Source organism: Myotis myotis, unplaced genomic scaffold, assembly GCF_014108235.1.
Source record: "Myotis myotis isolate mMyoMyo1 unplaced genomic scaffold, mMyoMyo1.p scaffold_m19_p_2, whole genome shotgun sequence".
In the NCBI taxonomy this organism is placed as follows: domain Eukaryota; kingdom Metazoa; phylum Chordata; class Mammalia; order Chiroptera; family Vespertilionidae; genus Myotis; species Myotis myotis.
This window is the reverse complement of record NW_023416324.1, coordinates 152,157,161-152,184,776: the sequence shown is the minus strand read 5'-3', so window position 1 is coordinate 152,184,776 and position 27,616 is coordinate 152,157,161. Positions and strand designations below refer to the sequence as shown.

The 27,616-nt window shown below is 38.9% G+C and overlaps 1 protein-coding gene across 10 annotated transcripts in view; it reads left to right on the top strand.

The window, feature by feature from the left end:
• Window positions 1-27,616, top strand: part of ZBTB20 (zinc finger and BTB domain containing 20) — an 892,970-nt gene that overhangs the window by 363,957 nt on the left and 501,397 nt on the right. The window lies entirely within an intron of this gene.

The following is a 27,616-nucleotide window of genomic DNA, read 5'->3' as shown; positions in this document are numbered from 1 at the left end:
CCAGGGCTACTTTCTATATTTTTAAACAATATTTATGTGCACACCTTATCCTTTTACTTGAAAATAAATTCTTTACTGATAAAGTCCATATCTAATTAACATTTCCAAACCCTACAGAGATACCACAATAGATCATTAATTCATTATTCAATCATGCTTAATTTAACACTAGTAATATAGAAATGACTCTTTTGACTCTCATGGAAGTTACTGTCTCCTAAGGGAATTAAACATTAAATACATAAACAAATAATTATACATTATAAATTGTAGTCCACAAAAAGAGATAATAGGTATGCAAGACAATAGTGGGTGGGGGAAATCTATTGTACTGTCTATTGGGTGCTTAGGAAATAATTTTCAGAGAAAGTCTTATTTAAGTTGAGAGTTGCAGGACAGGAAGATCAGGCAGGTAAAAAATTTGGGGTGGGGATGGAAACATGTGAGGGAGAGAGCTCCAGGCAGAAGCAGCATAGACGAGGCATGAACAAACTGTGCTTTCAGGGAAATAAAATGATTCAAGAGTGGCTAGAGCAAGTGAGCAAAGGAGAAGAGTAACTGGAGGTGAGGTCAGAGAAGTAGCCAGGATATGATTTAGATTGAACACACTTGAAAAGCTCATAGTAGACCAGGTGAGGGGCGTGGGTGGAGGTTAGGGGCAGATGCATACATGTTTAAGGAGAGCTCCAGAATGAAAAAAGATAGAAATAATTGAAACCTAAATAGTATACACAAGTTCATAGCATCCACACATTTATTCTGAATTCTCACTGAGGGTTTACTTCTGATTCTGAAGAGGGCTTGAACTTCTGAAACTGAGGTCTAATAATTCACAACATATTTCCCACCTGCATAACCAGAGTAGATCTCTAACAACCTCTAAGATAAGGTCAAGTTAATTTTATTTCCTTTCTAGTTAATAATTATTAAAATTCTGTTGTTGGTTAATGGATCTTTTATTTTTGTTTATTTTTAAATGTTCACTATGTAAGATAGGAATGAATACCAAAAATGTGTTTTACTCCTAGAGCGTATTTTTAACTGATAAACCTTAATCTTATTTTTAGTTTTTGTTCATTTTATTATATGCAGTGACCAAGGGCCTAGAGGCACAAAAAGCCTTGAAAATGAATCATAATTATCCTCATTATTACTACCTACAATATTACTGAATTTCTGGATTAAAAACAATCCATACTGTTTTCAAGTGTGGTGCATTAATACCCTGGAATGCCACTAAGTCTGAATATAGATATTAGTTTGTTTGCAAAGTGATGGAAATGGTGTCCTTTTGCAATTAAAGAAAAAATAGAGTAAAGATAATGTGAAAATTAAACCATAGAGAAGTAGGTTAAGCTCTAAACATATGAGGGATTATCTGCTGTACCTCGGGCAAAAGATACTAGGATCATAAAATATTATAGTTACAGAGAACCTTAGGAATTATTTATTCCAGCCTCCTCATCTTGGAGATGAACAAAATTCAGGCCTAGAATTCTTACCCATTTAAATCTGAGGGCTAGAACTGTAACTCCAGTTCTTAGGAGCTAGATTAACACAGCTAAACCTAATTTGTGATCAAGGCTTCCACCATAACCCTTTCAAGATGTTGGGTGGAAAAAGGGATATTTACTATAGGTCCTATAGTATAGGAGATGAGTCTACAGACAAGCTTTAGTTATTAAAAAGCTGAACAATATATATTGCTCACAATCTATTTACTTCATGTACCAGATGCTTCATAAAAGTTCTTTTAATCCTTGCTATCACACTCAGCAACCACTCCACATAGTAGGAATCATTCCTGTTTTGTAATAAGAATACCAGCTCGATTAAGTAACATTCAAGATTGCAAAGCTAGTGAGTTTGTATTAATGCCACACCTAGCTGATTCAAACTCTACTATCTCCTGCTTAGTGTTTTTATCTACTGCATTTTGTTATCAACTTAGCACATGTGATTACAGAGGTTCTCTAAAAGTGCAAATGCCTGAAAAACTTTGAAAAAAGTAGTTTTTAGGAAGGTAAGGAAGAAAGTTACAGTTAAGAGAGGTGCCCTCTCTGCATTAAGCTCTTTTAATTTAATAGTAATTCTCACAGGAGTGCTTCCAGATAGATGTTATAATCCTTAGTTTACAATTTAGGAAACTGAGACTTCAATGATACTTAATTGCTCCACACATTTTAGTAAAAGCCTGAGCCAGAATTCAAACTTATCTGCCTGACCCCAAGTGTCCTCATATACTACCCACCTCCCTGTCTGCTCTTCTCCTGGATGCTAGCTAGCCTTCCACTGTCTGCAATCTTGGCTCCTTATCTGGCAAAGTGTAATACATGCTCTCATAGACATCCCTTGAAGTAAGAGTGTGTTGAGAGGGTGCTTTTATAATTAAGTCATATCATCTGGTCCTGAAATAAATACCATACCACCTATATGTTTTAGTCTTTGAAAATTGAGGAGCTGGGAAGACTAGTCAAATTCCGGACATTGGTCTTTCATTTCTACATCATCTAGACACACTGTGTTTCTGTGCTCAAGGTCCTAATCAGATCAGATAGTGGTGCCACTAACCTAGATCAGTTTCACACCTTTGAAAGTGAAAGAAGTAAAGTCATTGTATTTATTAGACCAATAAGAATTAATGAGCCTTGCATTTTTCCTTCTGAGGTCTAACTTATTGGAAGCCTTATAAGCCTGAGCAGTGATCCAGGTCAATGAAAGTGTTCATCATTACTGCTATTAAATATGCCAAACTGAAAATCCAAACACAATTAAGAATTATTAGTATTGTTTTCTAATTAACACTGAGGACTACATTAGAAGTGAACGTGGTAAAAATGGGGGTGGGGGTAGCGGGGAAAAGATTAGAAAGGTTTGAAACACTTGTTGATGCCAGGCTCCACTGCAAACATGATCCTGGGTTTTCTTCCACGTGTTCATGTAAACAGCTGCATGTATACACCTCCATTTCTGAAGCATTCATTTTCTGTTATTGATACACTAGAACAGTTATTCTAAAATCAAACCCCACTGTAGAATAGCACTTGTATACATAACAAGTTTATGGTAATTAAGGCAATGCTGCATGTTATGGTTCTGGAGTTTCCCTACCTCTACTTCTTGAATTTCACTTCAGGTCTTTCTGTGTGAAAGTCCTTAGCAGTCCATTCAAGTGTTCTAAAATAACTCAGTGAAAAACATCCTTCCTGCTTCACAGAAGGGATTTGTTCTTTGGCTCAGCCTTGCTCTTTCAATACATATGTTGCTGGTAGCCCTATTATATACATACATAATGCAGAAAGTGCATTAATATAGCCTTTGAATTTCTGAGTCCTCAGGATAAAAATGTTTTCAAAAATCTTATATTTTGTGAAAAATCCAATTCTGATTCAATGTTTTGTTCTCAATGTTCTGCATGAATAAAACGCATTTATAAGCGAATAGAAGTTTATCTAATCTCTTCGAGACTGATGAGAAACAAACAGGAGACTTGTGACTCTGGAACAGTGAATTTCCAGGGAATTAAGCACACATTTCTCATGAACAATAGAGTGTCATACCCCAGGTTGCAGCACATTGGCTGTAAATACACCCTTCATGTATGGCAATTTGAAAACACCATTCTTTGAGTCAACTGGAAAAGGGAGGAGGCCCTGCTGAATTGCCATTCTTCCAGGAGGTATGAGATATTAAATACTGTTTTTCTACCATCTTAGTTAATTTCTTGAGGGGAACCATGAGTAATTTACTAATTTTCTCAGTGAAACTAGTGCCAGATGGATGTTCAAAAGATTTCTTAGTGCCTGACAGGTTTGGTTCAGTGGATAGAGCGTCGGCCTGTGGACTGAAGGGTCCCAGGCTCGATTCTGGTCAAGGGCATGTACCTTGGTTGCCGGCACATCCCCGGTGGGGAGTGTGCAGGAGGCAGTTAGGGGACACTTTCTTTACTTGATTTAAATTTAGGATGATAATTTGCATGCCAGATCTGTGCAGCATTGATTATATTCATTATTAGATGTATGATGTATTATCTGGAGTGAAAGGAAAACATAGTCTTTGACTACCTAGAAGTGCAGTGTGGCTTCAGGCAACCCATACTAGATAAATATGGTGAACTTACTCCAATCATATGTAACACTGGATTTTAAAGTTTATAATTTTTAAAGATTTCTCGGTAGAAATGGAAGATTTCCTCCTAACTGAGGACTTAGGAAGTCTGAAAAGGGAGGAATTATATATTAATAGTCTGGATAAATTTTTTAAGTGCTATGTTTCAGAAGTGGAAGTGGAGGGAGATAGTGTATTGCAGGACAAAGGGCCTTTCCTATGTGCCTGTATGTATTGCTCTAGTTTTTCCTAAGAATATTTCAGGAACCCACTATGAGCCAGAGCTCCACAGATGAGGAATGCTCTATGCAAGTTGGGCTCTCCATAGAGACCCTACAGTTGGGGTTTTGTCCTGCCCCTCTGTCTTTAAATTGTAGATCAGGGAGTCTGAGTCAGTAGCAGTGATCGATGTTTCTCTCTCATCGATGTTTCTGGCTCTCTATCCCTCTCCCTTCCTCTCTGTAAAAAATCAATAAAATATATTTAAAAAATATTTCTTAGTATTCTGTGTAAAAATTCAGTAAAATTTTAATAATGTCATTTAAAGGATACTAGTTTCATTAGTTTGACTATATGTATACCATACCATGTGATATGGGCAAATATTATTGAAATGTATACAGCCATTAGAAAAAGAATGAATTATACCTATTGCTATTGACCTAGAAGGATGATCACAATTTGATAAATGAAAAGAGCAAATTTTCAGGGTAATGAGTATTTATGAATAAATATGTTGTATATGTTGGTATGAACAAGGTGAAAAAAGATAAACACATACCATATTCTTCACAATGATCATCTCATGGGGTTAAGAACAGAAAATGACTCAGAAGAATATTATTTTTTTTCTTTAAATGTTTTATTATTTCACTTATAGTAATATCTATAATGAAAGTAAGTTTGAACATGAATATACAAAATTATTTTTTAAATTACTACTTTTATTTTTTGGAAAAGCAGCCTGAGAAAAATAATCATCATACAGAAGTTTTGTTTTGCTTTTTTGTTTTTTAGTATATTTTATTGACTTTTTACAGAGAGGAGGGGAGAGGGATAGAGAGTTAGAAACATCAATGAGAGATAAACATAGATCAGCTGCCTCTTTCACACCCCCTACTGGGGATGTTCCCACAACCAAAGTACATGCTTTTGACCAGAATAGAACCTGGGACCCTTCAGTCCGCAGGCCGATGCTCTATCCACTAGCCAAACCGGTTAGGGGACCATACAGAAGTTTTAATTTCATTGTTTCCACTTCCATAGTAAAGTACATACTCTACATAGATTGATTCATTTAATCAACAGATATTTTCTGAGCTCTATGATGGTACTAATTATTGTTAACAAGTATGATGTTATGTGTGTGTGTGTGCACGCGCTCTAAGCTAAACTCCTTCATGATGCAGGTTCATATAGAATCACATACAAAGAACTAATAGGTGAGCAAACAAAAGTTTTCATCCTTTGCTATAGCTTCTGAGTAGACAACCTAACAAATGCACAAAAAAACTTCCTAATATTATTTTTTATTTTGTCATCTCTCTCGTTCACATATATCTCCCCATTATAGCTACTAGCAGTGTTTCTCTTACCTTTTCCTCAGTCTTCTCTTCAACAACTCCTCCTAACTCTCCTTGGTCCAGGTCAATTAATTTTTCTGTTTACTTTCAAACTCCTTGCTGGGTCTGTTGCATTCTCTTTTTGTTGTAAATCTCACTAGACTTATTGCCTGCTATTTCTCTCATTCACTGAGGGGTTGTGGTGATGGTGGTGGAAACTTTACAAGATAACTTTCAGGAATATATTCCCAACAGAAAATTCATAAGAGTTTAAGTAATGGAAGAGGCAGACCGAGTCTCCTAAGGTTAAAAACATAAAAGGTCCCCTTTAGAATGTACTTAAATAGACTTGATATAATGACATGGGCAGAACATTTGAATTGGAATCAGGCAAGAGAAGACTGTACAGTTTGAGGCACTGTATTTCCCAGAGCTGTTACATTCTAGATCCCATCCTGAGTAGTCCAGACAATGAACCCTCCTTTATGAATGGAGAACAGAGGCACCTGGAAATAAATTTAAAAGACAGGAAAGTCACGGCCAGGGGACTCAGTTTATGGGAGCATCCTCCCATACACCAAAAGGTGGCAAGTTCAATTCCTGGTCAGGACACATACCTACACTTCAAGTTCTATCTCTGTTTGGGGTGCATATGGGAGGCAATCGATTGGTGTTTCTCTCTCTTTCTTTTTTTTTTTCTCTCTCTCTCTCTCTCTCATCATTAAAAACATATCCTTGCATGAATATTAAAAAAATAATAAAGACAGGAAAGTTGTAGTATGATAAGCTTAACTAGTGATAGATACATTTTACTCCATGTTATAGGCAGTTTTGATAGAGGCTTTAAGAAAATGGGAGAGAAAGGGCAGGATCAAAGGAGGGGGAAGAGAAAGAGAATCACTCCTCCCAGATAGAAAACGGGAAACAGTGGAAGAGTGCAAGAAGGTGGTTGGTTAGGGGAGTAGGAAGCATGAAGAAAAAATAACATGTTATTTTGACATCCCAGTTCTTTCTTTATAACTGCATAAGTCTTTCCTGGTCCCTCATGAGTCCTACCCTGGGTGGGCTTGGTCTGTTTGGCACTTCCAGCCAGCCAGCTGTCCTCTCCTTCCATTTAGAGAGTGCTGACTCATAGTGAACCACTTACAGTTGTTGGAAACATTTTAAATATGCTCACAATTAATTATGTTCGTTGCTCTCAACTCCAGGGGGCTAAAGAAGTCAATAAGCAGCTGATCATGGCAAGCTTACTCAAAGATGTAGGTCCCCTTCTCTAACCTATGCTTTCAGTCTAAGAGATTTATGCATAGAAAGAATGTAAATTATTGTTTGTCATATGACTCCTATCTATAGTCTGGTGAGAACTATAAACTCTAGCTAGAAAAATGTCAAATAATAGTGGTGTGGTTAGAAAAACAAATGATGTTTATTAAGATATTTTAATGAGATACAAATGCTTCTATAATGTCAACAGAAAAAACAATATATTAAACTTATATAAAATATTAAGTATTTATTCTGGGTAGTCGCTGCTCATTTCTCTTGCATTCTTTTTCATTTTCCAAAATAAAGAGAAAAGGAAATGTGTTATTAGGATATCCTTTCTTTTTTTTTTTTATTTGTTTGGTTAGCTTGTTTTGATCATTGAATTAACTTAATGGTGTTATCTCTTAAAATGAAATATTTCATCTAAAGTTTGAATGATATATTTATTTTTAATTTTTCCATTACAGTTGACGTTCAATAGTGTATTAGTTTCAAGTATACAACATAGTGATTAGACATTTATATAACTTACAAAGTGATTCCCTCAATAAATCTAGTACCCCCAATGACATACATAGTTATTGCAATACTGTTGACTGTATTCCCTATGCCATGCTTTTCATCCCCGTGACTATAACTGCCAATTTGTACTTGTTAATCCCTTAATCTTTTCACCTATCCTCCCAACCCCTCTTCCATCAGTTTATCTATGAATTTATTTCTATTTTGTTTATTTTGTTTTTTTCAAACCACATATAAGTGAATCATATGGTATATGTCATCGTTGTCACAAATGGCAAGATTTCATATTTTTTTGTGGCTGAGTAATATTCCATTGTATATATGTACCACATTTTAGTCATTATTTCTTCATTTATCTATTGATGGACACGGGTTAGTTATTGTAAATATTGTTATAATGAACCTAGGAATGCTTATGTCTTTTTGAATTAGTGTTTTGGGTTTCTTTGGATAAATATGGAGAAGTGGAAAGGCAGGGTCCTTTTTTGTCTCTTGTTATAATGTTTGTTTGTTTGTTTTTTTAATATATTTTATTGATTTTTTACAGAGAGGAAGGGAGAGAGATAGAGAGTTAGAAACATCGATGAGAGAGAAACATCGATCAGCTGCCTCCTGCACATCTCCTACTGGGGATATGCCTGCAACCCAGGTACATGCCCTTGACCGGAATCGAACCCGGGACCTTTCAGTCCACAGGCCGACGCTCTATCCACTGAGCCAAACCGGTTTCGGCTATAATGTTTGTTTAAAATTCTGTTTTGTCTGATATCAGTATTAATATTTTAGCTTTTTTTTTTCTTTTTTATTTACATGGTATATATTTTCTATCCCTTTACTGTCATTCAGTCTATGTGTATCTTTTGATCTAAAGTGAGTCTCTTGTAGGCAGCATATGGATGGGTCTTGTTTTCTTATTCAGTTAGCCACTTTCTTCAGTCTTTTGAGTGGAACATTTAATCCATTTACACTTAAACTAATTATTTTCTAAGAAAATATGTTTTTATTGATTTCAGAGAGAGGAAGGGAGAAGGGGAGAGAGATAAAAACATCAGTGATGAGAGAGAATTATCAATTGATCACGCCCTGCAAACCCACTCCTGGGGATCGAGCCCACAGCCCAGGCATGTGCCCTGACCCAGAATTGAACCATGACCTCCTGGTTCATGGGTTGATGCTCAACCACTGAGGAACACCAGCTAGGCTAAAGGAATTATTGATTAGTCGGTAGGCCCTGCCCACCCGACTGGGGATCCATGATGGATCGCCCCTGCAGAGGGAGGCCCCACCCACCGCCACAGCTTGCTGGTTGGTGGCCTGGTCCTCTCTCTTTGTGGCAATAGTGGAGCCCCCTGATTGATCGATCACCCGCCGGCCAGTGGCCTGGGCCTCCCTCTGCAAGGAGATCATGGGGCAGTGGCCAGGCCCCCAACCAATAGCATTGCACCTGCCTTGGCTGGCCTGTCGCCAGTGGGTGCCATAGCGTGGTTGTCTGGAAGGTCATCCAGACGGTCATTCTGCTTTTTGGTTGTTTGATCGGTTTGCATATTACGCTTTTATTATTATAGGTAGTTTGATCTTTTTCTTCTTCCTCCCTCTTCCTTCTCCTCTTCCTCCTCCTCCTTCATTTTCTTCTTCAAATCGCTTTGACATTTCTTGTAATACTGGTTTGGTGGCGATGAATTCCTTTACCTTTTTCTTGTCTGAGAAGCACTTTATCTTGCCTTTGATTCTAAATGATAGCCTTGCTGGGCAGAGTGAATTTGGTTGTAGATCTTTTCTTTTCATCATTTGAATATTTTTTGCCAATTCCTTCTGGTCTGCAATGTTTCCATTGAGAAATCAGCTTACAGCCTTATAGGTGCTCCTTTGTAGGTAACTAACTTTTTTTTCTCTTGTTGCTTTTAAGACTCTTTTTTGTCTTTAATCTTTGCCACTTTAATTATGATGTGTCTTAGTGTTGGCCTCTTTGGGTTCCGTTTGTTGGGGACTCTGTGCTTACTGGACTTGTATGTCTATTTCCTTTGCCAGGGTAGGGAAGATTTTAGTCATTATATTTCTTCAAACAGATTTTCAATACCTTGCTCTCTCTATTCTTCTTCTGGTACCTCTGTGGTGCAAATGTTATGCTTGATGTGGTCACAGAGGTCCCTTAAATTATCCTCATTTTTAAAAATTATTTTTTCTTTTTGTTCTTTTGACTGGGTGTTTTCTGAGTCCTTATCTTCCAAATGGCTGATTCAATCCTCTGCTTCATCTAATTTGTTGTTGATTTAATCTAATGTATTCTTCATTCCAGTTATTATATTTTTCATTTCTGACTGGTTCTTCTTTTTTGTTTATATCTCTGTTGAAGTTCTCACAGAGTTTATTTTTCTTCTAAATTCTTTGAGCATACTTGTAACTAGTGTGTTTTGAACTCTGTATTTGGTAGGTTGCTTGCCTCATTTTTATTAGTTCTTTTTTTCAAGTTTAGTCTTGACCTTTCATTTGCAACACACTGCTTTGTCTATTTTGGCTGACTCCCTGTGTTTGTTTCTATATATTAGGTATAGCTGCTACATCTCCCAATCTTGGCACAGTGGCCTTATGAAATATAAGTCCTATGGGGCCCAGTGGCACAGTCTCCTCAGTCATCTGAGCCATTTGCTCCAGGGGTATCCCTTGTGTGGGTTGTGTTTGCTCTCCTGTTGTATTTATGTTGTATTTAAACATTAGTGGAATTCACCCTCAGACTTACTGGCTGTGGCAAATGAGCTGTGGGGGCTGACCCTATTGAATGGGACTCAACTATAGTGGGGCTGTGGTGCCTGCTGTGTCCACCCTTTAGATGTGTTTTTTATGGAGCTAATTAGGTGGTTCTCTGGTGTATGTCTGAATCCAGTCACCAAGTATGTTGATTCCAAGGCCTTGTGGGAGGTGATCTAGTTCAGGTACAGGTCAACCACTTCCCATGCCTGGCCCGAGGCCACTTGTTATGAGCAACAAAGTGATCTGTGTTTTCTAGATACCTCTACGGGTTGGAGGCACTTGGGAGAGGCTATGCTATGAACCAAGGCTGGCTGCCACTAGTGCCAGTCTGAGGGCCACTTAGCAAGAAGTACAGGGCATGTGTAGGCCAATCGCTGTTTGTTTGGGGTTTATTATCCTGTCAGAGATTTTAGGGAAGTCCACAGCATGGGCTGAGGCCACTCACTTGTAAGAGCCACTGAAAAAGATTCCAGCCTGTGCACTAATAGGGTGAGGTGTATTCTCAAGGAATCACCAGGAGGGCTAGTTCTTGGAGACTCATATTTAACACCTGCCTATGTCTGTAGGCTGGGCTGGGGGAGGGCTCAGCAAAGAAAGAACAGAGCCTTTCTATGGGTGGAGGGCTCAACCAAAGAAGGAAATCGCAGGGAGAGCTGCCACTCCAGCCACTGCCCTAATTACAGACATTTCAGTTCCTCCCTGTATGTCCCTGAGCTTTTCAAGCTGCTTTCTAGTGCTGGAGCTTAGAGCGAGTCTATCCCTCTATACTAGTATGTAAGTCTGTGCATGGGCCCTTTAAGAGCAATGTCTGGGACTCCAGCAACCCTCTGTCTCATCAGGATAGAATCTCTGCTTATTTGCACAGTCAGATGTTGTAGGGACTCCTATTCCATACACTGGTGGTCCATGTTGGGGAGCATGGTGTGAGGCTGGGACCCCTCACCCCTTAGGGGGTTTTCCAGCTGAGATATACCTCCCAAATTTTAACACCCACACATAGGTGTGGGACTAGCTCCTTTCATGCCCCAGCTCTTCCTAACCAGTCTCAATGTGGCTTCTTCTTTATGTTCTTGGTTATAAGCTTTATACACTTGGTTATAAGAGGTCTGTTAAGCTACTTTTCAGGTAGTTTTCAAGGGTGGTTGTTCTATAATTTAGTTGTAATTTTGATGTGGTTGTGGAAGGAGGCAAGCACAGTGTTTTCCTACTCTCCCATCTTGACCAGAAGTCCCATGATATATTCTTCTTAATGATTTTTTCTTCTTTTTAGACTGGGACCATAGTGTAATGTTCTGGTCATTTTTAATGACCAAACAGACTTTTATTCTGGTGGAATTATTGTGGAAATAGGCTTGTAATGTGGATGGTTCATTATTTAATTACTGATGTTTGATTAGTGTAGCTAAGAGATCTTGTCACTTCAGATATGAACAGCTAAGAGAAGCAAGGTAGGTCAATGTGTATATTCAAAACTATGCTTTTATATATAAAATAAATATTTACTTAGGTGATAAATTACTTCTCATTCCACTGATATAACTATTAGTATAAACATTTAAATGGAACAGAAACTATATACAGTCAAGAAAGTTGATATTTCCAAAACTCTGTAATATTTTTCTTCTAAATATTTACCTATTGATCTTATTCTCTTCTTATAACTTTCTCAAACAATTTTCATGGCTTATGTTATAGGTTCTGCAGTTCTTTAGAATCTAGATATTGCCCTGGCTGGTTTGAGCATCCGCCTGTGGGTTGAAGGGTCCCAGATTCCATTCCAGCCAGGGGCACATGCCTGGGTTGTGTGCTCGATTCCCAGTAGGGGGCGTGAGGAGGCAGCTAATCAATGATTCTCATCATTGATGTTTCCATCTTTCTCTCCCTCTCCCTTCCTCTCTAAAATCAAGAAAACATATTTAAAAAATAATTTATATGTTAATTATCCCTATATAGACATACATTGGAGATATTATGAGTTTGGGTCCACACCACAACAATAAAATAATGTTGAGGGTCTTTCTTTTAATTTGTAAAAATTCTACTTATAACTAAAAGACTATTAATTTCTTCCAGCACGAGTGGTTCTTCTACCATTTAGCATTATAAATTTCTCTTCCCTTCATCTGTATGCTCCAGGCCCTAACTGCCTTTTAAAATTACATTCACATATTTACTTTTAGCTCCCCCTAACTCAGGATCTCTTCCTGTAGCTCAGATTCCTAATCCTGGGTGCACATTAAAATCACCTATGAAGTTTTTTGTTTGTGTGTATGTGTTTTTTAATACTACTGCATTGGCTCTACCCTAGATATTCTGCTTTAATTAGTGTGGGTTAGCTACATGCTACAACAACCAAACTCTTTTCATCTTAAATTTTTTTAATTCAGTTAAGTTTAAGATGCTGCTTCACAACTGAAAAATTATTTTTTCTAGGTAATGGTTATCTTCCTAACAAGATAATAATAAAGTTTTAACAGTATGCATAATACAGCTCTATTTATGTATGATGTCACACACACACACACACACACACACACACACGCACACACACATTAGCTAATGACCAAACTTGAACAAATATTTGATGAACATAGAATTACTATTACTATAGTAATTAATTAGAATCTAAGATTAGTTGACCGAATTTTAAAGTCATCCTTAAATCTGACTCTTATAAATGAAATGTCCTGCATTGCTAAAGGGTATCAGGATATGACCTTAGAAGTTTGATGATAATATAATGGGCTTTTAAAAAATAGATTGCTTTCTTTCTTTCCCTGGAGGCCTTTAGAATTATTTCATTGTCATTCATTTTAGACAGTTTTAATACAGTGTGCCTTGCAGAAGGTCTTCAGATAATCATCACACTTCTCAATAGAAACTCTATAAGCCTGAAAAGAATAGAATCGAATATTCAAACTATTGAAAAAGAGAAATTACCAGCCAAGTATAACATATCCAGCAAAATGATCATTTCCATATAAAGGAGAAATAAACACTTTTTCAAACATATAGAAACAGAGAATTTACCACCAGAAGATCTCCATTGCAGGAAATATTCAAAGGGGTTATGCTATGTGAAAGAAAGAACAAAAGGTTGCAAAACTATGAGTAAGATCACAACAAATTCACAACATAAATAGAGATAATTTGTGACAATAAAAACATCAAAGGGAAGAGGTTAAGGTCATAATTTATGAAGGGGGCTAAAGATTAGATGCATTTAAAAGAAAAATGACTACTGTATATATGAAACTTTCTACATAAACTTAATGGTAACCACACATAAACCAAAACTGAGACACATAACTTAAAAAGGGAGGAAACGGGGAAAAAATATGGAATACCACCAAACAAAAACACCAGACAGAAACACAAATGAAAAGAACAAATGGAGGCGCAGAGCTACCAGAAAACAAATGATAAAATGGCTATAGGAAATCCCCATACATCAATAATTACCCTAAATGTAAATGGATAGAAAAAGTTGAGAACCATATGAGTTCACTCATATTTGTGCTATAAAACTGAAAGCAGCCCTAACCAGTTTGGCTCAGTGGATAGAGCGTCGGCCTGCTGACTGAAAAGTCCCAGGTTCGATTCCGCCAAGGGCATGTACCTTGGTTGCGGGCACATCCCCAGTAGGAGGTGTGCAGGAGGCAGCTGATCTATGTTCCTCTCTCATTGATGTTTCTAACTCTCTATCCCTCTCCCTTCCTCTCTGTGAAAAATTAATAAAATATATTAAAAAAAACATAACAACAACAAAAAAACTGAAAGCAACAAATGAATAAATAAAAAAACAACCAAAAACTAATAGACACAGAAAATAGTATGGTGGTTACCAGAGAAAAGAGCAGTAATGAGATAGTAAGGGTAAAGGGGGACAGATATATGGTAATGGAAGATGATTTGAGTTTGGGTGGTGGGCACACAATGCAATATACAGCTCATCTATCATAGAAATGTACACTTGAAACCTATATGATCTTATTAACCAATGTCACCCCAATAAATTAAAAAGTCATATATATATATATATATATATATATATATATATATATACACACACACACACACACACACACACACACACACACACATATGTATGAATGACAATGCCTTGAGTCTGATTTGTGGAGAAAAAATGGTGGCTGACAATAGTGTCAAAGGTATGTACAACTGATATTCAAAAGGTAGAAACCCAGAAAGAAGTACAATGGAGGTTACCAGGGGTTTGGAGAGGGAAGAATTGGGATTTGTTTAATGGGCACAGAATTTCACTTTGTGAAGATTAAAAAGTTCTGGTAATGGATGATGGTGATGGTTGTACAACAATATGGAGGTAGTTAATGCAACTGAACTGTGCACTTAAATGTGGTTATTAAAATGATAAAATTTATGTTATGTATATTTACCACAATAAAAAAGGAATGTACATTTGAAAACTTTAAAGAAATTTCAGTGAAACTGAATTTCACTTTAAAGGTTCAGAGGCACAATTGAACTGAGTAGTCTATTCACAAAAGCATTAGGGTTCTGTTAAATATAATAATGTATTAGTTTAAGTAATAGGTTTTACTTTGTTATTGGGACCTGTCATACTTATGAAATTTAAGCACTGGTATTATTCTTGATTCATAAGCAGCTAAGACTGTAATAAACTACAGAGACCAAATTTTAAAATAAGCAGGATTATTATTAAATGCTTGTTGCTATATTAGAATTCTCATTTTGGTCAAATGATGACAGAGGCAGAACTGCCGGTTTCTTTTTCACCAACAGTACTATCTCTTACCAAATTATCTTCTTGGTAGGTGAAGCAATGGTTTTGTATGAATCCATATTTTTCAAAAATTCAATATGTAAGCCTGTTGCTTCCCTTTTTCCCTGCCGGGGTCCAACCCCAGCAGGTCCAGGGGTCCCCAAAGGTGTGGATGGAGTTGGCGAAGAAGGAATGACACAGAGACAGTGTTCAGTTGATTAGCAGCCTAGCCAGGATCTCCAGCCAGGATCTCCAGCCAAGTTCTGGTCTGGATCTCCAGAGAGGTTCTGCTGTTTATTGTTTTGTTACATCCGTATTTATACCAGTTGATTTTAATCCTGTTAATTTCTGTTACAAAGGTTAGGGCGTTTCTTATCTGCATTCCAGGGAGTAAAGATTATGTAGCTTAAGCATGATTGTTTGTAGTGATTAACTACCCGCCTGGCACTTAGTTAAGGAGTTTCATCCCCTCCCTGACTTCAGGGAAAAATTCCTACCTGGGGAAACAACCTTTCTAGGAGAGGCATCCCCTCCCTGACTTCAGGGAAAAATTCCTACCTGGGGAAACAACCTTTCTTGGAGAGGTGACCTTGGTTAAAACACACAGCGCTAAGGGGAGCAAACATATTAAGAACAGTATGCTATATACGCCAGGTCCCTTGAAACATATGCTGTGCAGATGTTTCTTTCCTGCAGCGACTGTGTCAAGCAGCAAGGATGGACCGGCTTCCGGCAAATTCCCCCTTTTTTATTTTTTAAATGATCATGCATGCAAATCAGTGGCCACCTCTCAGATTGGGCTATTTAAGTCTCGGAAGAAGAGTGGCAAGCAATGACAGTGAGCATAACTATAAACATAGTGGATGGAGTGCACAAGGAGCCCCATTCCTGTAGAAGGTTGCCGGCCTCTTCAGTCAAAGGATTATAGCTGTCCTCAAGTTGTTGGTTTGATTGTCTTTGTTGGTCTGGCTAGCGGACAGCATCACTGGCGACGGGCTTCCCGAAGCGTCAGCGAGTTGAAGGGCTGCATCAAAGGGTCCATCAGGGCCGTGGTTGATGGTGGTGTCAATGTCCGAGGAGGAGTAAGCTGTGCCCTCTGGATCCAGCTGATATGGAAAATGGAGGGTAGTAGAAAAAGAAGAGAAAGCAAAAGAACTACAAGGCATGGAAGTGTTTAGAAAAAAGAGGGAGAAGAAAGGGAAGAAGGCAGCATCCTGACACAGCCCTTTCCTTCAGCTTCCCCTTTCCCTGTGGTCTCAGGTAGAAATGGGAAACAAGTCCTGTTTCAGTGAGAGGGCAGCTGCTGTCAGCCAGTCTCTGTCTTTACCTGGGTCCCGATCTGAGCTGGGTGTGGGAAGCGGGAAGCAGCCATGGGGAAAGGAGACCTTCCTCAGAGGGGGTGAGTGTTCAAGCCCCTGAACCATTGGGAGGGGGGTGAGGATCTGTGCCCCACCTCTGTTGAACCCCAAGTTCTCTCCTACTGGCCCCCGACTGTGCCTGTCTTAGGTTGCCCCACCCTGTGGGGTCTTACCCGTCTTTGACTACCAGCCATCTCTGGGCCAAGTAGGGTGATGTGAGGTTCAGTTCTGTCTCCTTGGTAGCCTATGTCCCTCTGGCCTCCATGCCCAGCAACTGCCTTGGGATCCCCTTGCCTGCTGGTGGGGCCCCGGCATTGATCACATATCTTGGGGAACCCAGGTTTCTTCTCCAGGGAGGGCCCAGCTTACGCCATTGGGGCAGAGACAGATCCATGGTACCAGCCACCATGAGGCTTCAACCTCAGCATGAACAGAGAGCTCAGGCAACAGCTATGGGCAATTGGATTGTAAGAAGAGGGTCCCTCTTGGCACAAGGGTAAGAGGCGCCAATACAGGACAAAGGAGAGTCCTGGAACAGGGCTTTCTCAGCCCAGGATGTCAGGCTCTTTGCACAAGACAACTCCATGTATGGGGCATATACCAAACACCCCTAGTCACGGCATAAAAGGGAGGTGCCCTTCCTGGAACAGTAGGGTAGGGAGATTCTAGAAAACGCTGTGTTCAGGAAAGAAGGAGAAAGGCCAAAGAACCAGCAAACAAGTAGATTTTAAAAAAAGGAAAAAGGAAAGGAGATGTGGGGCAAAGCTGGGACATGTGGAAAGACAAAAAGGAGGCACATGTGATCCTCCCAATGGACAGATTGTTCCAGCTCAGGGCTGCACATCTGCTGCAGACAGGCACTGGTCAGGTGTGCTATGATGAGGCAGAGATGGCGGGCGGTGAGACATAAGGTTGGACTAGACGGTCTGGAATCCACACAGGTGAGTCTGCGTCCTGTGGAAATATACAAGCATATCCTCTCCCCCAGGTTAAAAGTACATCAGGTTTCTTCCAGGCTACTGTAAGCAAGTCTCTCCATTTGACGAGGGCTTTAGGTTTAGTTAAATCAGGGTTCCAATGCCTGTACATCGGGGAATTTCCCTCAGAATCTACATTTAGTATATTAATTACAGATAGAGTATGTTGTAGAACATGATGAGGAGAGGAATATTTAAACTCATTTTCTTGTAATATTTTGTAACAGGAGTAAATCAAACACCGCTGGGGCTATATAATAGAACTCCCATTTGAGATAAGATATCTCTTCCCCATAATGTAAAGGGGATAGTTGTAATTACATAGGGACAGAATGTTCCTGAATGTTGATCTTCATCAGCCCAAGTTAAAATCTGAGAACTCTTTTTTACATTAGATGCCTTGCCTAGTCCTACTAGGGAAGTGGAGGTGGTGTGCGTGGGCCATGAAGAGGGCCAGTCCTGCCCTCCTATGCAGGAAACATCTGCTCCTGTATCCAATAGACCTTCAATTGGTTTTCCCTGAATTTGTAAAATTTTTGTAGGTCTAGTAGCATGGATTTCTTGTATCCAAAATGCTGCATCACTAGATCCAAAGCATCCGGCCCCTCTAGCTTCCTGGGTAACAGCTGTCCCTATTTTATGTATTGGTAACAGGATTAATTGGGCAATTCTCTGGTTGGGCTGAATCTGTATAGTTGTGGTGGGTGGGGAAAGTAAAATCTGTATTTCTCCTGTGTAGTCTGCATCAACAACTCCTGGGATGACTAAGATCCCCTGTAACGAGGTGGAGCTCCGTCCTAATATTAAACCTACGGTTCCCCCAGGCAGCGGCCCAGACACTCCTGTAGGAATGGCTGCTACTGGCGAGTCTGGGGTTAGTACTGCATGGGTGGTTGAGTGGAGGTCCAATCCTGCACTGCCTGGGGTTGCCCTGAAGAGGTCACTGACTGATCGAAATTTGCAGAGGGGTTGAAGGTTGATGCCCCTATTATTGCAGGGGCCTGGGGCTGGCCCCTTCTCAACTTTCCCAATTGAGGTGATGGGATATAACCTCCTTGGGAGCTATTTATAGAGTTTAAAGGCCGACCATTTTTATGGTATTTTGATCTACATTCCTTTGCCCAATGGAATCCTTTCTGACATCGGGGACAAACGGTTTTTGGAGGATTAATATTATTCCCTAATGTATTTCCAGGCTGTCGAGGAGCTTGCCATCTGGCCTGAGTATTATTATTATTTTTATTTGGGCATTCTCTGCTAAAGTGCCCAGATAAGCCACAAGAGTAGCAGTTCATATTTCTTTTATTACCTGTATTATTGCTGGCTTGTCCTATAGCCTGTACATATTGAGGGTATGTCTCCCCTTTGAGAGCTGCAGCTATAGCTACACTCTGTATAAATGCTGGACTTACATCAGCACACTGTTTTATAAAATCATTTATAGTTCCTGTTCTGAGAATCGGCCTTAATAAAGCCTGACAGGTATTATTAGCATTTTCAAAAGCCAGTTGTTTGATTAGGATATCGGCTGCCTCTTTGTTATTGATTACTCTCTTGACTGCCTGCATGAGGCGAGAAAGGAAATCCTGATATGGTTCCTCGACCTTCTGTTTAAGGGTGGTTGTTTTTCCTGCTGTATAAGGTAGGGATTTCCAGGCACTTACTGCACAAATGGTTAATTTGGTAAGTGCCTCTGTGGGCATACTCATTTGCTCCTCAGCCGTGTTAAAATCACCTTCTCCTAATATCATGTCTAGGGTTATTCCTTTTCTGGTTTTTTCGCTAGTGGCTACAGCTTTCTTAGCAAGATCTTCATATTCAGTTTTCCATAATAAGTAATGGCCTCCTGAGAGACAGGATTTATAAACCTGTGACCAATCATAAGGAGTCATCCATTTACTGGCTAGGGTTTCTACCAAGGTTTGTGTGTAAGGAGCTAGAGGTCCATATTCAGAGCAGGCCAATTTTAATTCTTTAAGTACTTTGTAAGGTATAGGCTCCAAGGTGGGGTTTCTATTCCCACCAGACTCATTCTCATATGTAACTGGGAAGCAGAGTGAGAATTCAAGATCTCCATTAGCTTCAGCTTCTCTTATCGCCCTTTGAAATTTAGACATGGAGCTCATAGGAGCCACAGGACCTGGTTTAGGCTTCCTTTCTAATTTGGGGAGCCTGTTTTGAATGGGAGGGCCATTCTCCTCTCTACTGACTGGAAAGGACCAATGGTCATGTTTATGATATTTATTCTCCTCCCGATCAGTAGGCATAGCTAAATTGCTTTTAGATTGAGCTGAAGACAATGATGATGTATCCTCTCTGGGTGGAGCCGAGGGACTATTTAAATTTTGAGAAAGTTCAACCGTTTTTGCCTCTGGTGCCAAGGTTTCACAAATTGAATTCCAGAGAGAAAAGGTATCTGCCGGGACCTTCTCAGATCTCTGGTAGCTGTAATAGTTCTTTAATTGCTCTCCTACTTTAGTCCAAGTTTCTAAATTAATAGTTCCATCCTCAGGAAGCCATTGGCATACGTCTTCTATAAAACTTTCTGTCTGACTGGGAGTAACCTTAACTCCTCTGCTAGCAAGCATATGCGTTAAAAGATTAATACAGAGTCTTTTTTCTTTAGACTCAGTATGACCCATCCTGTCAATCTAAGTTCTGTACTAACTACCCGCTTACCCTACTTATCCTCTATGGAGGGGGGGGGGGCGGTCTGCAGCACCCTATGGTGCAGTCCTATCCGTCCCAAGTACGGGGGGACTTACCTAAGGGTCCCTGTTCGGGCGCCAGATGCCAGGGTCCAACCCCAGCAGGTCCAGGGGTCCCCAAAGGTGTGGATGGAGTCGGCGAAGAAGGAATGACACAGAGACAGTGTTAAGTTGATCAGCAGCCTAGCCAGGATCTCCAGCCAAGTTCTGGTCTGGATCTCCAGAGAGGTTCTGCTGTTTATTGTTTTGTTACATCCGTATTTATACCAGTTGATTTTAATCCTGTTAATTTCTGTTACAAAGGTTAGGGCGTTTCTTATCTGCATTCCAGGGAGTAAAGATTATGTAGCTTAAGCATGATTGTTTGTAGTGATTAACTACCCGCCTGGCACTTAGTTAAGGAGTTTCATCCCCTCCCTGACTTCAGGGAAAAATTCCTACCTGGGGAAACAACCTTTCTTGGAGAGGTGACCTTGGTTAAAACACACAGCGCTAAGGGGAGCAAACATATTAAGAACAGTATGCTATATTCGCCAGGTCCCTTGAAACATATGCTGTGCAGATGTTTCTTTCCTGCAGCGACTGTGTCAAGCAGCAAGGATGGACCGGCTTCCGGCATTTCCCCTGAAAATGTTGAACATTATTATTGACTTTTATAAATTTATTTGTTTACAGTCCTATGAATTTTAACACATGTACAGATTTAGGTAACAGCCACCACCACTATCAGGTTGCAGAGGAGTTCCATCACTCCAAAGGACTTCTTTATTCTATCGCTTTCTCTCTCCCAATCACCACCCCTGGTATCTACTAATCTCATTTATCACTATAGTTTTGTCTTTTTGAGATTTGTCTTATAAATGAAGTCATATAGTATGTACATTGTTGAAGTTGGCTTCTTTCACTCAGCATAATGCATTTAAGATTCACCCATGTGTTTTATGTGTCAAAGGCTTGTTCTTTCTATTGCTGAGATGTATTCCTTTGTGTGGATGTACCACAGATGGTTTATTTATTCACCAAGTGAAGGGCATTTAGGTTTTTTTCTAGTTTGGGCCAATTATGAGTATAACTGCTATAAATATCTGTGTACAGGGTTTTGTGAGAACAAAAGTTTTCCTTCTCTAGGTGGTGGATTGCTGAGTCAGATGCTATGTGTATGCTTAATTTGATAAGAAACTGGCAAAGTGTTTTTGGTGAGTGGCTGTGACATTTTGCATTTCCATGAGAAATGTAGGCGTTTCCACTATTCCACATCCTTGTCAACACTTGATATTGTCTACATTTTTTATTTTAGTAATTGTAATAGGTGTGTAGTGGAAACATTTTTTTTTCTTTTAACTACATTTTTAAAAGCTACAGCGGGATGTGATTCTGGGGCCATAATCTTCTTTTTTTTTACTCCAAATTTTACATATATTCTATTCCTATGCACCTTTTTCTATGTGAGAAAAAAATGTGGTCTATTATTTTTATATTTATGGATAAATAGTGCATTCATTTAATTTTTCAGAAATTTCTTTCCTGAAGATCTAAAAACACACACACCTTCTTTATATCTAAATTCTAATATAGCTTAAAATAGTGTATGTACCCATTTAAATGCTAAATAACAGGTGTAAGAGAATCAGTGTACTCATTCAATACGTTTTGTTTAATGCTTGTTATATCTCAGACAGGTGAAAAATATGTACAATAGGAGAGGGCAGACTGAAAAATATCAAATTGTAGTTCTGTTTGCACTTCTAGTGTTAAGGCAAATTATATTGAGAATATGGTTGCTAAAATAAAACTCTTGAAGAACAACACATCACATTTTAAATGGGTCTTAGTCTTTACTTTAAAATCACATTGTGGACAAATGAAAACAAATTTCTGTCAATGAATTCACATTTTCTTTGTGAGAAAAAGAGTCCTGTTCTGGGAGTTACAGCCCACCCTTGCCATATTGTACTTTTGGAGCTCAAGCAAGTGATTTCCCCTTTCCAAATTTGCTTCCTTGACTATTAATTAAAATTGGTCTATTTGATCTCTAAAATACCCTCCAACTTAAAAAATGTAAACTTACATGGTATCTTTCCAGGTCTTATATCTAGCTACCAATGATAACAATGAAGGCAACGTTTTTCTTATTTTTAACAAATATTTGACTTTACATGATAATATAATTAACTAATTGGATTATTATTCTTTCTTGCCATAGGAATTGTCAGTACCCTGATATAGAGGCCTATTATCACCTTTAATTTTTTTTTTCAGTCACATTTTACATTCAATATCATTTTAAACTCTGGGAAGCATTTTAAAATGTGATCTAATACTTTTTCCTTTTTTCCTCCTGCCTTACTGACACGGCATTTTTTAGTTAGCTCCTCCTTCTCCACTCCATTATTCACTTTAGATGAGCTTATACTATCCAATAGCTTTAAATTCTATTTATATGCTGATGACTCCCAGATATTTATCTCAAGTTCAACCTTAACCTATTACCTGAGCTCCACAATTAATAAACTCAACTATTTACTGCTGTCTTCATTGGACATTCACTACTTTAACTTTTTGATTCCCAATCCATCTCTGGGAATAGCACTGACCTGCTAGAAGAGGTCTGCTCCAGTTATGCTCAATTTCATATCTCTTCTTATTCTTATACTAGAGCCCCGGTGCACAAAAATTTGTGCACTCGGGGGGGGGGGGGAGTCCCTCAGCCCAGCCTGTGCCCTCTCACAGTCTGGGACCCTTCGGGGGATGACCACCTGCTGGCTTAGGCCTGCTCCCCAGGGGATTGGGCCTAAGCTGGCAATTAGACATCCCTCTGGCAGCCCGGGAGCCCTCGGGGGATGTCCACTTGCCAGTGGGGAGCAGTCCTAAGCTGTAGTCGGACATCCTTAGTGCTGCTGAGGAGGTGGGAGAGGCTCCCACCACCACCGTTGTACTGGCAGCTGGCAGCCTGGCTTGTGGCTGAGCAGAGCTCCCCCTGTGGGAGCGCATTGACCACCAGGGGGCAACTCCTGCATTGAGCATCTTCTCCCTGGTGGTCAGTGTGTGTCATAGTGACCAGTCATTCCCAGTCATTCTGCTGTTAGGGTCAGTTTGCATATTACCCTTTTTTATATATAGGATAGAGGCCTGGTGCACGGGTGGGGGCTGGCTGGTTTGCCCTGAAGGGTGTCCCGGATCAGGGTAGGGGTCCCCACTGGGTTGCCTGGCCAACCTGGGTGAGGGGCTCATGGCTTTTTGCAGGCTGGTCAAGCCCCCCCCCCCTAGTGGGGACCCTCACCCCATGGAGGTTTGGCCAGCCTGGGTAAGGTGCTGATGGCTGTTTTCAGGCTGGCCACACCCCCTTTAGGTGGGGGGTCCCCACTTGGGTACCTGGTCAGTCTGGGTGAGGGGCTGAGGGCCGTTTTCAGGCTGGCCAAGCCCCTCGGCGATGGAAACTCCAGCCTCTCCTTTTTTTTTTGGGGGGGGGGGATTTATTTACCTTCAATAATTGAAACTTTGTTGCCTTCAGTGGAGCTCAGAGCCGGCCACGGCAGGCAGGAAGCTTGGCTTCCTCTATCACTGGAGCAGCCAAGCCTCCTGCTCGCTCCAGCTCCGAGGCTTCCGGCCGCCATCTTGGTTGGGTTAATTTGCATATAGTCACTCTGATTGGCTGGTGGGTTGGCTTAAGGCATAGCGAAGGTACGGTCAATTTGCATGTTTGTCTTTTATTAGATTAGATCTTTGGCAATGCAGTTTCCTCAAAAACTTAGTTGGCTTCTGGTCAGTTTGTTTCAGGCCATATCCATATGTGAGTAACTACTGCAACACTTCTCAAGAAAACATAGTTTTAAGCCTGAAAACGGTGTTTATTTCTTAACTGACCCCAAGCTTTTCCCATCCCTCCTTCTCCAATTTAACAGTGGCTCTCTGGAGGCCACTGAAAACAATAGGCAATCTGGGAAAGCATATCCTCTACCTACTCTTGCTCTGAGCTGTTGCCATTGTCTGTGTGACAGATAATACTTGAAAAGAGAGGCTTATCTCCTAAGTCTCAGAGTTGTTTCACTTTGGGGTACAGAAGAAGGTGGCTGTGTTGAGCCTTCCTAAACTTCACCATCTTCAAGTATTGCCCTCCATTGTCTGGTTCCAAGCCTTCCATATACCATATGTCCCCTGCAGCTGGATTGATTGGTCTTTCCTTCTTCTCCTCCTAGAAATGGTATATTCTGAATGAAGATGCGAAGGTCCACTACTTAGAAACTTTCAATGATTTCTCATTGCTCTTAGGTCAATCCAACTCCAAAGTGTGACAATTAAGTCTTTCATCATTGGACCATCAGAATTTCTATATATAATATCCCTTGTACATTGAAATATATTAATGTATTTAAAAAGCTTATCACATTGCCTAGAATATTGATAAGTAATATTACTAAGTAATAGTAATCATTTTATTAACAAAATTACTTGATGTTTTAAATGTTTAAAGAATTCTCCTTCAAAAAATTTAAAGGACTAGATCTTAAGATTCAAGAATCCACTTTTAATAATCTTTCTATAAGAAATACTTACATATACATTAGAATTTTTATTGCAACTTTATTCATAGTAGAAAAAATTTCAAAGCTTTCTAGGTTTCCAATACTTTAATACATTTTTACACTAGACTATATTTGACTAATACAAAGCATAAAATAGATCCAAATATTCTGCTCTGAAAAGATTCACCTAGTGTATTTTAAGTGTAAATAGGAAGTTGTATGTTAATAAAAGTAATTCTCTTATCTTCTCTTATGTTACACTGATATGGAGTGAAATATTACTGTCTCAAAAAATGGGAAGGACATACTCCAAAGTGGTATCTTAGGGGCTGACTGAGGAAAATTATAGGGACACAGGATGATTCTCTCACCTCTTGTTAAAATTTATTTTTAAGTGGTGGGATTGTTTTCAAATTTTTTTATACTTTAGTTTGTGGGGCAGGGGCAATTTTTGGTAATTTTGAATTAAACAAATTTGTAAGTTAATAAAGCCCTTGTCAAAATTAAAGATGTTGCTTGGAAGAACCATTAGGAACTATGTACAAAACAGCATGAGTTGGTTTGTTGATTGTGCTTACCTTGGAGTATAAAATGTAGTATACAGTGGGGCCTTGACTTACGAGTGCCCTGACTAATGAGTTTTTCGAGATACCAGCTGTCTCTCCGTGGATTTTTTGCATTGAGTTGATAGAGTAATTTGAGTTAATGAGCTCCTTAACGAGCTCGGTCTCAGAACGAATTAAACCCGTAAGTCAAGGCCCCACTGTATTGGCAAAGTATAAAATAGACTTTGGAGAAAGTGAGGATTCTTAAAGACTTGACAATTTTATGAAGGCCAACCTCATTTAGAACCATTAAGGAATTTGTGTGATAGTACTATTTTTCTATAGTCATCTAGAATTGTTGGCTAATTTTCTATTACTTTGATAATCACAAATTATATCTGTTCAGTGAAACCTTAAATAATTGATTAATCAAGTGACATTTGACTTCAAATGTCATAGATCAACTTTTAAAATTTTTTTTGCTTTTTAAAAAATATATATATTTTATTGATTTTTTTACAGAGAGGAAGGGAAAGGAATAGAGAGTGAGAAACATCGATGAGAGAGAAACATCTATCAGCTGCCTCCTGCACACCCCCCACTGGGGATGTGCCCGCAACCAAGGTACATGCCCTTGACCAGAATGGAACCTGGGACCCTTCAGTCCGCAGGCCAACGCTCTATCCACTGAACCAAACCGGTTAGGGCAATTGAGTATAAATGAATGTATGCCAGTAAGTTCTTAATATTTTTACTCAAAGTAAAGGTAAGAAAGTTTTATGTTTTTGGTGTATTTTGAAAAGATTTTATAAATACTGGTGACCACCTCTTTTACTAACTCCTATGAAAGCTGTAAGTCTGGAAGCCTTTTGAGAAATTCCCATGACTAACTATAGGAGTTTCAATAACAATAATAATAATAATAATAATACTATATAAAAACCAAAGTTTGCAAACCCATTGCTAATTTATGTGAAGCATAGATTTGAACTGTTTGTTTAAAGTTCTAAATATTACCATAGAAATGTGTAATTGAATCATATGAAGATTCCTTCAGTAGGGAAACTATAGGTATGTTGTATTTACTCTTTCCCTGTTTTCACTGCAGTGTTATGCTGATTTTCTCCTTGCTGCTAACATTCCACTCAAATTCCTTTACAACAGAAAGCAAGTTCCTCTGTGATGGCATTCAAAGGGGCCTATAGAAATGCAATAACATCTAAATTGTCCTAAGAAATTAAGAAAACAGTAATCTGCTAAGCAGATATAAATATTTGACGCTATAGCTACATTCATCCATTCAATTTAATTATTAGAATATGGGGAGTAAAGGATTTACAGATTACTTTATTTTTTTTTTATTTTCAATATTTTTTACTGGTTTCAGAGAGGAAGGGAGAGGGAGAGAGAGAGAAACATCAATGACTAGAGAGAATCATTGACCAGCTGCCTCCTGCATGCCCCCTACTGGGGACCTAGCCCGCAACCCAGGGCATGTGCCCCTGACCATTATCGAACCCGGGACCCTTCAGTCTGCAGGCCGATGCTCTATACACTGAGCCAAACCAGCTAGGGCAGATTTTATTTTTAAAATAAATGCAATGAAGACACTGGAAAAATCAAAATTATTATGCTTATAAAGAAAGATAGTGCCATACAATCTTCAAGTTGAAAGAGTTCTTAGAAATCATGTAATACAGTCCTTGGTTTTCTAGATCAGTAGTTGGTAAATTATGGTCCTTGGGCCCAATCCAGCTGGCTGTTTGTTCTTAAGAATAGTTTTGTATAGATGGACATTTGCAATTCATTTCATGATAGGATCACTGTCTTTGAACCCGGAGGAGGCAAAATGTTATCCTCTAAAAAAGAGTTCTGTTTTTATTAATAGACTTATATGACTATATATGTGTGTATATATATATATATATGCTTATTATTTTTAAACTTTTGTTAATGAAATAGCAATGTGATTTATTTTAAATAAATACTTTTATTTAAAATTAATATTTTTAAATTAAATAATTTTATTTTAAAAAGTATAATATGATTTGTTTTTCCTCTTGTTCTATAAGTTCCTACATAATATACATTCCTAATTTTAGCTCTTGACCCACATAGCCTAAAATATTTATGATCTGGCTCTTCATAGAAAAAGTTTTCTGACCTCTGCTCTAGATGAAGGATCTAAGGCCCAGAAAAGCTGTTCCCAAGGTATTAGCTAGATCTCTTTCATCTTTTTGGGTCAGAATATTCTAATATTGAATAGGCTTTGCAATGTCTAATTTGAATCCTAAACCTACCTTTTATTAGATTGTTGACCTTGAACAAGTTACTTAACTTTCCTTTGTCTTAGTTTCCTTATTCGTAATATAGTGTTTTTGTAGCTTTGAGTGAGATAGTTTATATGAAATTATTATAACAGGGCCTTGCACATGGTTAGTGCTCAGTAAATGTTAGTTATTGTTATAATTAGTGTCAATGTGTCTAATTAGTAGACTATCCTAAAGAGAAGGGATTAATCCACACTTGATCCTA